This window comes from Schistocerca cancellata, chromosome 7, assembly GCF_023864275.1.
Source record: "Schistocerca cancellata isolate TAMUIC-IGC-003103 chromosome 7, iqSchCanc2.1, whole genome shotgun sequence".
NCBI lineage: Eukaryota > Metazoa > Arthropoda > Insecta > Orthoptera > Acrididae > Schistocerca > Schistocerca cancellata.
This window is the reverse complement of record NC_064632.1, coordinates 396,801,992-396,814,163: the sequence shown is the minus strand read 5'-3', so window position 1 is coordinate 396,814,163 and position 12,172 is coordinate 396,801,992.

The following is a 12,172-nucleotide window of genomic DNA, read 5'->3' as shown; positions in this document are numbered from 1 at the left end:
ATAAATTGGTCTATAAGAAGACCTCCTCTAGATGGAAAGGCACTGCCCCTCAAAGGCTGATGACCATTAAAATCCCCGAGGATGAGGAAGGGAGGAGGGAGTTGCTGAAGAAGGGCGGTTAAGGTAGCAGGTGTAAGAGTCCTGTCAGGAGGGAGATAAAGATTGCAAACTGTGATTGCAGAGTCAAAGTGGACCCTAACAGCAACCGCTTCCAATGTAGTTTGAAGAGGAATCCATGTGCTAGCAATGTCTGTACGGACCAATGTACAAACGCCACCAGAAGCCCGCAGGGGTCCGACCCGATTTCGACAGAGAACACGGAAACCACGGAGGGTCGGTGAGTGAGCATCAGTAAAATGAGATTCCTGGAGAACCACACAAGCTGCAGAGTAGGACGAAAGAAGGGATTTCAATTCCGGAAGGTGGCGATAGTATCCATTACAATTCCATTGGAGAACCACAGAACGATGGTTTAAATGGCGGCTGAACACTTTAAATCCAGTCATACTGCCGGGTCCCCACCCGTCACCGACAAGGAGGGGCGACATCCATGAACGACAGGTCAGAATCCGGTTGTGAAGTCGAGGAAGGGACCTCTGGTGACACCAGAGGCTCTTTGTCCCAGGACTTATGTTTCTTCTCCCGTTCAAGCTGCGATCGAGAAGGGCTGTGTGGCATGAAGGAGCCAGCTGCAGCAAGATCAGGAACAGAAAGAGATCGGGCGACCTGGGGGCCGACAGACCGCGGCTCTCGCGGTCGTCGTGCGGCAGCAGACCTTTGGCCTGGAAGGTGCTGGGAAGGGGCATCCCGAGAGAAGCGCCCTTGACCGGCAGACGCCGAAGGAGTGGGACATTTCTCCGGCTGGGGAGGGGGAGCAGCGCCCATAGGAGAAGGTGTGGGAGCCGCAGGGGTGGGGGGGAGGAGAGGGGTTCGGGATGGGGGTAAGGAAGGGGGAGGAAGGGGTGAAGATGTAACCAAAGCGTAACTAGATGTCATGGACACAGGGTGGAGTCTTGCATATATCTTACGGGCCTCTGTGTAGGTTAAACGATCGAGGGACTTATACTCCTGGTGAACGTGGAGAATGACTACCATGACAATTTACACAGACAGGAGGGGGAACACAGGGACTCCCCTCATGGAGTGGACGCCCACAGTCACCACAGAGAGGGGCCTGTGAACAGCGGGAAGACATGTGTCCAAAACGCAAGCACTTAAAACACCTCATAGTAGGTGGGATGTACGGCTTCACAGGACAACGATAGACCATAATCTTAACTTTCTCAGGGAGGGTATCCCCTTCAAAGGCCAGGATAAAGGCACCAGTATCAATACGATTGTCTTTAGGACCCTTCTGAACACGCCGAACAAAGTGAACACCCCGCCATCCGAGATCGTCCCGAAGTTCCTCATCAGTTTGAAGGATGAGGTCCCTGTGTAAAATCACACCTTGTACCATATTTAGAGACTGGTGAGGGCTAATGGACACAGGGATTGTGCCAAGATGGGTACAGGCACGAAGGGCCGCAGATTGGGCAGCTGAAGCAGTTTTTATCGGCAACGAACCTGACCGCATCTTGCTCAGGGAGTCCACTTCGCCAAACTTGTCTTCAATGTGTTCCACAAAAAATAAAGGTTTGGTATTGGTGAAAGTATCTCCATCAGTCCTGGTGCAAACTAGGCAATGGGGGAAAGGTTTTGCCCCTAGCCGACGGGCCTGACCCTCTTCCCAGGGGGTAGCCATGGAAGGGAAGGCCGAAGGGGCAAGAGAAGCAGCACTTGAGGAATCAGTTCCACGCAGAGAGACGGCCGCAGAAGAACGGCCAGAGTTCTGGACCCGTATGCGTTTCATTTGCATAGCGTCCGCCCTGATACCACCCACTCCGATCAGGGGCTCTCCTCATGGGCGCCACCCAGCGACAGCAAGGGCCGTCTGTCACGGCGGCCATTGCCGGGAGTTCCGATGCTCCAGGAGGACGAGCAACCACTCCAAGGCATGCATGAGGAGGTCACAGCTCAGGTATTCAGGGGGCTCAACCAAAAGGGTACATAGCGACCCCACCACACGGGCTGGCTACCGTGCTGGCTATGCACCCTAGCATCAGACAATGATGTGAAAGAAAAGATGGAATGTATTAGGAGGGTGCACATCGGAGACACTAGGTAAGGTGCTCTTCCCCAAATGGCTCACACTACGGAGGAGAAATTTTGTAATGGAGGTCAAACCCCAGGGGGGGGGGGACCAAGGAATGCCAAAAGGAGGAGATGATTATGCAACAAAGCCGAATTAGAAAACCAACAGAACCAGGAGGATAGCGGGGACACCAAGAGAGGGAGAGGAGAGGGCGAGGGGAAAGGAGGAAGGAGGGGAAAGGAGGGGAAGGGAAAGGAAATGCAGCCCTGGAGAGAAAGAAGGCTGCAATGGCTCGGGGCCCCGTGCTCGCCACGCACGTATCCATAAAAGAGTTGTGGACCCCCTGGGGGGTCCTCTACTATACTCTTGGGTTTAGCACCCAACATAATTTCCTCTGGTGTGAACTCTGTACTTTCATGAGATAGTGTATTCATAATCCCAGGCTTTGTGGTTGTTGTGGCAGTATGTTCGAAAGTATCGTCCTAATTCTCGCATATACCGCTTAGAAGGGTTACTGGAGGGGTGGTATACCGAAATGTGAATAACCTCTATTCCTCTTTCTCTCATCCCCTCCTTCCAAATTTTGGAAATAAATTACGGTCCGTTATCGGACAATATCGCCTTCGGTACACCTATCTTCACGAAATAATCTTCACTGCATTTACTGAATACTGCTTTGGCCGTAGCCTTACGCAAAGTATATAGCTTTAGAAGTTTTGAAAACGTGTCTAACACAACCAAAATGTATGCAAAATTTCCAGATGTGTTCGTTAAAGGACCGTAAATGCCCATTGCTAGAATTTACAAATTATCTTTCGGTCGAATACTTTGCATAGGGCCGCGACTGGCTGCATTCGTTACTTTTACCTTCTGACATCGGTCACAGGTACTGATTCTGTCAGCCACTTTCCTACTCATATTATCGAAGCTAACGGACTCTATATTTTGTCAACACATTTCTTTGCCCGCAATGACCAAACGCTAAGTGGAAATAGTCGATTACCTCGCACACATATTTACTTGGCCATCTGACACGCCACTCCTCTCTTTCTGTATTCTTTCGTGAATATAAAATACCCTTATATATCTTACAATATTTCCTCAACTTCTCACCTTTCTCATCTTTTGCATTATAACCTGTTTTTACCATCGTAACCTGTTTTTACCAATTTCAGACACTCGTCTTCATTCTGATAATGTCGCATATCTTTACACAGATTCTCCATCTTATTTTTCCCTTCCACGTCTTTGAAATACATAACTTTAAACACGCCTTCCGTACTATCTTTATCTATTACTCCTCCAGGATCACACGGTAACCTTGACAATGCGTCGGCTACGCAATTGTCTACTCCCTTCATATAACAAATTTCGACATCCAATTGTTGGATGTACGACGCCCATCTTCTCAACCGGTCGTGTAATAAACGACACGTTTTTAGAAACGTCAAAGCTTTATGGTCAGTGTGCACAATCACTTTGCGACCCCATAAAAAACCGTTAAATTTTTTAAATCCCCATACAATGGCTATCACCTCTTTCTCTGAAACAGTATAATTTCTTTCGTATTTAGTCAAGGTCCTGCTCGCAAAAGCAATGGACCGACACTCCTTGGTGTCGCCTTCTCCTACTTCTTGGAAAATGTGCACCGCAATTCCATAATCACACGAGTCTGTCCCCATGTGAAATGGCATTGCTAAATCCGGGTGATACAGTACTATTTCATTCACAAGCTCATCCTTCAATCTCTCAAAAGCTCTTTGACACCTCTCGTTCCAAACAAAGGCACTCTTTATGTTTAACAAGTCGCACAAATCGGAATTATTTAACGCTTGCCCTTCAACATATTTACGATAAAAATTGCAGAGACCTAGGAAAGCTTGTAATTGCTTTTTGCTTCTCGGTGGTGGAAAATTTCTTATCGCCTCCAGTTTTTTCGGATCTTTGGATATTCCTGAAGTTGTTATAATGTGGCCTAAAAATTCAATTTCCTTCTTCACAAACTCGCACTTCTTTAATTTCAACGTCATCCCTCCGTGTCTTAATGCTCGAGATACTTCATTCAAGAGCTCGCAATGTTCCTCCCATGATGACGTCGCTATCAGTAGGTCGTCATCATACATTGTAATCCGGGAACACAATTCTTTTTCCAGTTTACTGTTGAGCGCTCGGATAAACACCGACATAGACGTGTTCAATCCGAAGGGGATAACTTTATACTGATAACACTTTCCTGCAACTAGGAATGCTGTCAGTTTCGGTGATTCCTCTCCGAGGCTTATCTGCCAGTATCCAGCGGTCATATCGAGAGTTGTCATGTACCGTACATTATGAAATTTCAGCAACACATCACCTAAACACTCCGGACGGTCCGTCTCACGCTTCACTACTTTTTTAAGTTCGCGGGCATCGATCACAAGCCTGACGCTATTGTCTTTCTTATTGACCAAAGCGAGCTGGTTATTATATTGGCTCTTAGAACGTTAAATAATGCCCCATTCTTCCATGCGGTTTATTTCTTCTTGCACCGCTTCCCTCCGAGCTATCGGCACCTGATAAACCGGCCCAAAAAACGGCTCGTGGGGAATCGTATCGATCTTATATTCAAAATCCCGCACGCCACCTGGTTTAACCGAGAATACTTGTTTGTTGTTAATTAAAATGTCATATAATTGATTTTTCTGTTCGTTAGTGACTCCCGAAATATTTTCGACGATCGCTGCAAATTCGTCGTCAGACGGCGATATCATGTATATATTCGTAACATGATAACACTCTGACCCTCCACTCAGACCTTCATTCATTGGTAATGTAATTATGTTCAATGTCGTCTCGTTAATGTCAATTTCCTGATCAGCATCATCAAAACTCATTTCTAATTTAAACTCTCCTGCCAAACACATCATAATATTTCTGTCACGATATATAATCAATTTATGCTTCGTCATCTAATCCAAACCTACAATCATCACTGTGCTTAATTGCGGCACTACTAAAAAGTCATGTTCCATCGACAAAATCGCATCAGAACCTGCGTCTTAATTGGTTTGCTACAGACACCTGTAGCACCTATCGCTTTTATTCCCGTAAGAGGCATTTCTACCACCTCCGTTACGGCCTTAATCCGTTCGTAAAATGACGGCGAGATTACACTAATCTGGCTGCCGCTGTCAATCAAAACTTGAACTTCCATACCGTATACTTTACTAGGTATCATTATGTGGTCACATGTTTTTGCTCCCTTACTTTTCTCTTCCCACAATAAATCTTTTTCAACTTCGAAATCACTCCATACAGCATCGTTTCTCTCAATTATTTTATCTGTTTTTTTTTTTTTTTGGTTCTATCCCTACTACTTTCTTTCGTTTGACACAAAGTATGCTTTACGTCATCTGTATTGAACTGTTTGGCGGGTTTACTCTCACTAATATTATTACCTTGGTATATCACATCCGCTTTGACCTCGTATACGCTGTAATCGCTTGTTTCGCGCACCAAACTCATGACGCGGTCAGAAGGTGCACCTTCGTTCGGCAGTGAACGGCGCTTATCAGTTAGGTCAGATCCGTCGAATTCTGCTGTCTCGGAAATGGCATTCCTACTACTTTCACCTACCGGCACGTCACGTGCCCCTTCTGTAGTGGACTGACCCGACAGCCAATCCACTATGACTTGTAGCCGAATAGCACGCGTTTAAGCTCACGCAGACTGGCGTGAGGTCTGGAACAGCTTAAAGGAGTTGAGTCTAATAAATAAAGTACGGAGTTGATGTAATACTTAACTTTAATCCATAATTGGAGAACATCGCTCTTGTTGATACATTATATAATCTCAATATAAACTGGTCATGGCGCCTTGCTAGGTCGTAGCAAAGGACGAAGCTGAAGGGTATGCTAACTATCGTCTCGGCAAATGAGAGCGTATTTGTCAGTGAACCATCGCTAGCAAAGTCGGTTGTACAACTGGGCGAGTGCTAGGAAGTCTCTCTAGGACGAAGCTGAAGGGTATGCTAACTATCGTCTCGGCAAATGAGAGCGTATTTGTCAGTGAACCATCGCTAGCAAAGTCGGTTGTACAACTGGGCGAGTGCTAGGAAGTCTCTCTAGACCTGTCGTGTGGCCGCGCTCGGTCTGCAATCACTGACAGTGGCGACACGCGGGTCCGACGTATACTACCGGACCGCGGCCGATTTAAAGGCTAGCAAGTGTGGTGTCTGGCGGTAACACCACACCTTCATCATTACTAACGTAAATTATCTCATCACTATTATCCATTTTATTCTTATTAACTTCATTTCTTCCACGCAGCGTCTCTGTAAGATCGCTCGCCTCCTTACTACTCTTCACCCTTTGCCTTCTTCCTCCACTAAAAACTATTTTTCCATCCCTTTTCCATTCTTCTACACTTTCATACATTTTGCTCACTTGTAGTGGCCATCCCCCTTCATTGCCTAATTGCTTCACTTCATCAACATTCGCCTTTTCGACCGGACACTGACCTCTCGCCGGCGCCGCCGTACTTTCCGTACGCGCCGCACCTGGTGTCGCTTCGACAACGCTCCTAGCCCTGTTTACTACCGCAGGCGACACAGCGCGTATACTCAGGTCATTACCCTCTGTTTGCTTTTCATATTTCTGCTTTCTTACGTAAACCCGCTCGCGTTTGTCTGTGTTCTCGCCGCTCAAACAGTTGCATTGTTTCTTTGGTCGGGGTCGCGCGCCGCCACCCGCACCAGTCTGCCCCGTCACTGTTGCGGCTGTTCGTTTTCCGGACAACGGTGATCAAAATGTTGCCCGTTGTGGCTTCCCCACGCGCGACCACCGCTTCCTCTCCTACCTCGGTCTACTCGAGTAAATCTCACGTCATATTCATTACGTCTTTCGTTATTTTGGTGACTGCTATAATTGTTCCTACTCTGATTATTATGACCGCCGTGTAACCGATTGTCACTGTCTCGGTACCATGCGTCAATATCACCAACTTTCTTCAAGAAGGTTGTTTTACTATTTTCATCCATTAAGTAGCCTCGGACACTCCACGGTAATTTTCCGCGTAGTACCGTCAGCATACTTTTTCCGACATCTGTCCCTGAACGTACTCGACTTTTTTTGAATTAAGTCTTCACAGTATGATTTCATGTTTGTATCTTTGCTTGGCCGGTAAGGAGAAGCTTGCATAAATTCTTGCAAAACTTCGTCCTGCTTATCCGCGGACCAGTATTTATCTTCGAACTTAATTAGAAATTCCTCCAATGTCCGACAGTTACCCGTTGCATGGACGACCCAGCTACTCGCGTCTCCGATTAATTTAGTTCTCGCAATTCTAAAAATGGTTCAAATGGCTCTGAGCACTGTGGTCATCAGTCCCCTATAACTTAGAACCACTTAAACCTAACTAACCTAAGGACATCACACACATCCATGCCCGAGGCAGGATTCGAACCTGCGACCGTAGCAGTCGCGCGGTTCCGGACTGAGCGCCTAGAACCGCTAGACCACCGCGGCCGGCTCGCGCAATTCTCATCCTGTCTTCTTCGGGGAACGCGGACGGAATTATTTTCCTGGACGCGTCCATGAATATAAGGGGGTGGACTCCTCCTTTCGGATCGGATTTCTCGATTTCAAAAGTCACATGGCTAGGGTATTCCCCACCCAACGCGAACGTAGCCGTCAAATTTTTTACATTTTCTAAGTTTTTCACTTGCTCTTTTATTCTATTGGTTTCGGACCTCCAACTCTCTACTTCTGTATTTTTAAACTCTACGAGTTTGTGGTTCACGCCGACCTCTAACGTTCGCGTTTTATCCTGTACTTCCGTATTAATTGCGAAAACCGTCTCATTTAATTTCTTTTCTGTTTCATCCTGAACCTTCACGATCTGTCCCTTCAAGGCACTGACTGACTGACCGATCTAGTTCGTTTCGGATTTTCGCTTGTTCGTCAGTGACCACTCTAATTTCCTGGTCTACCTTTTTCTTCAAATCATTACGTATTAAACTGACATCATCCGTAAGCCTACTGGTAGCCGCGTCATACGATTCCTCTCTTTTCTTTTTAATTTCATTGCTAACCGACTTCTTTAATGCTTCCATCTTATTATCAAATTTACTTTCTAACTCATTAACTTTTTTGGTTAATTTTTCATCCATTTTCGTAGTCAATGTTTAAATTTGCCCACCAAGTTCGCTTTTCAACAAACCCATATTACTATTCACATTGTTCGGATCATTTTTCATTTCAGTTTTCATCGAACCCATCTCATTATGCATTTCACTTTTCATCGAACCTATCATCTGAAATAATTTATCCCAATTATTAGGTTCCAAACTACCTCCCGTATTTGTGATTGGTTTCACAACAATGTACGTCACACCTGGTACGTGTTTCATACCGGTCTTAACTTCGTTAATATTATTATCCTCAGTAAACATATTTTCATAATTTTCTTGATATGAGTCATTGATTTCTTGCTTTATTATTACATGGCTCATATCTTCTGCATTAGCTGAGCTACCTAGCCCACTACCGTTACTCATTTCAGCATCAAACAATGCTGAGCCTGACTCAGGCGTTTGTAGTTTCCGTTACACTTGCATTGTCGAGTTTAACATTCTGCTATTGTTCAGCCAAATTTTCCACAAAAAAATTTTTAGTTTCTTAAAGAATTCAAATTTTGCTAGGTTCTGGCCGGAGGACAATCCCAAGATTGGAAGTGTCCTGTCCCGCGGTCGCCACGTATAATATCCCCCTGCTTCCCGGGATTTGCGAAATTACTTGTTGACAACGACCGTGAAATATGAATTTTGCCCCCGTCGGGATAAGGCATCCGAATCCGAAGTAAATAATGATTATTCCGCGGTAAACAGGAGACGTTATAACTTGATCGTTATTGAATGAGTAATTTCATTCAATAACGATCGGTAAATGAAATAATGGAAATAATTAGGAAATAAATTTTGCCAGTGGAAATTTTGCCGAAAGAAATGATTAAGTTGTAAAAGCAATTAAAAAATCGGTCGCCAGCTCAACTGATGAGCGACAGTACTGTTAAGTACGTGAATAATTGTGTCAAACGTAAAGTTTACGTGTTTGTAGCGCAACAGGTGGAACGAGAACTTTTACATAAGTGCTATGTCAGGCTCAGTATTCATATAAGACAATGTCATGTCAATGTAACTACACTTAAACACTAATGGTTGACTTTCAATAAGTATTTTGATAATTATTTTGTTTATAATTTGTCAACTAAGTGCAATGCTGACAACACAGATAATTATCTATCGAGATTTTGAATAATAGATTGTCATTCTGTCTTTAAAATTAGGTACTTTGCACAGTTTAAACTACTGATAATGAAATATATTGCCAGTAATTGATTAACTATGTTTTGGATGATAATAATCATTAATTGGGGGATTGTCAGGTGGAACAAGCTTTATAGTTTCATGAAATATCCTTGAACTAACTTCAGCTGAATATCCATTGAAATAAATCTTAGTAATCAAATTTATTACTTCAGTCTATTATTAAGTTACTACGGTTGGCGTATGCTTATTATGTGTACCAGTCTGAAATTGATGCCGGTCGGAGTGGCCGAGCGGTTGTAGGCGCTACAGTCTGGAACCAAGCGAGCGCTTCGGTCGCAGGTTCGAATCCTGCCTCGGGCATGGATGTGTGTGATGTCCGTAGGTTAGTTAGGTTTAATTAGTTCTAAGTTCTAGGCGACTGATGACCTCAGAAGTTAAGTCGCATGGTGCTCAGAGCCATTTGAACGATTTTTTTGTAATTGACTCTTCGCAGTCTATGCAAATAATTTGATTATTAGCATATTTTCTCTTGATAATGGCGTGACACACTCGGTTCAACAAGTTAAGGATCGGAAGGAACCTACTTGATGTTATTGTCAGGTGGAATGTAACTGCAACACTTCGATTATAAAGTGCTTGTTATTTATTGTTCAACTTCAGAGAAAAGCACAGTCACCGGCAAGCGTTCTACAATTTTATGCTACGAAAATTACGTAGATCTTACTTCCCTCGTTGTCGGTGGATCGACGGAAGTCCACGGCAGCGACACAATATGGCAGCGGGCTTTTACTGTTGCGACTTGGGCCCACAGTGCGTTCCACATTTAAGTCCTCGTTTCTTCAGCACTATGCCCATTAATCCACAATAACTTTCCCGATCATGCTTCCAGATATGCCGACCATTACTTTCCCGTCGTACTTAGATCCACGCACTAGCCGTTAGATGTAAAACAACTCGACTGTGCGTCTTACTCCGAGCACGGCATCACTGCCACTACCACCCGCTGGCGCGCTCCCGCGCTCTTCGGCACGACAAAACAATCGCTCTGACTGCAACGTTAACTAAAATGCCATGACTTTCCAGTGTTAAATATTACATAATTTAAACATAGTATTTACAAAACATATTTACACTAGACAATACATCGTATACAAACAGTTTCATGTGTTAAGTAAGCGAAAAAATTCATAGCAAGGACTGCGTTGTAGAGTCACACACTAACGTTCTGATTTACCTTACTTTTAATTTGTTGTTGTCAATAGTATTGTTCCATTTAAAAAGTGTATGTTTGCACAAAAAATACTTTCTTAATATTTTTACAAACTTTTGATTGGTTAAAAATACGACCTCCTGACAATCAATCCATTCTGTGGAAATCGCATATCAATAACACTTTCCATTTCCGTGATATTTGCGGTGTAAATTTTAGGTGATTCACCTGGTATAGGTAGACTGATAAGGAATAACATTATGACCACTGGCGACTGCTAGATTGGATGTCATCTGATGGCGTTGCGGAAATGTAACGCGGTAAGGAAAGTATGTAAACGGCGCAAAGACGAGTATATTAATTATTCTAGCGACGATACGGGCCGAAAGTGGAAAAATCCACTGACATATGTTTCTTAGACAAATGCCAGATTCTTACGAGTATTATGAAGCATGTGAACGAGTATCTCGAAAACGGGAGAATCTGGTCGAGTGTTCACGTACTATTGTCGCGAGCATCTACGGAAAATGGTAGGACAGTGAAAGTACCACTAGGCACCAAACGGTTGAACGACCGCGACACTACAGAGTACGTGGAGTTCGGAGGATTGGGTGCTCTGTAACGTAGGATAGGCGGCAATCTATGGCATGTCTGGCAAAAAAGCACAATGCTCGTGCAAGCACAAGTGTTTAGGATCACACCATTTCGCACATTGTTGAACATTGGCCTTCGCAGCAGGCAGCAGACGACTCCTACGTGTTCTCATGCCGACCCAACGACATTGCCAATTGGGATGGCAGTGGGCACGGGTTCAGCGGGATTGGGCACTGAATTAACGGAAACTTGTCGCCTGGGCAAATGAATCTCATTTCTTGCTACGACAGGCCGACGATCCTGTCCATAAATGCCGTCGTTGAGGTTAGTGGCGGCTACAATCGTGCTCTGCGCCACGGACGCAGGCTGATGGAAAAAGTATAATGCCATGATAAGCATGATCCTGCGCTTGCATGGGGCCAATATAAGACACTGTGACAACTGCAAACCACCTGAACCCCTTCATCCTTGGTGTTATCCCATAGGGTGGTGTCGTCTTTCTATTGTATAATTGTCCGTGTGTCAAAGCCAGAATCGTGCTGAAGTGGTTCGAGAAGCATGATAGCGACCTCACGTTCATACCTTGGCCACCAAATTTGTCTGATGTGAATCCGATGGAGCCCATCTTGGTCGCTGTAAGGCGCCACACGATGTACACAAATCATCGGCCCGTTATTTAACGGAATTACATGACTTGTACCTAGACATCCCTTGTCATATAAATCCACAACGAACTGCAGAACAGGTAATATGCAGTATCTGTGATGTATTGCATTTCAAAGGTGGCCCAATAAGCTACACTCCTGGAAATTGAAATACGAACACCGTGAATTCATTGTCCCAGGAAGGGGAAACTTTATTGACACATTCCTGGGGTCAGATACATCACATGATCACACTGACAGAACCACAGGCACATAGACACAGG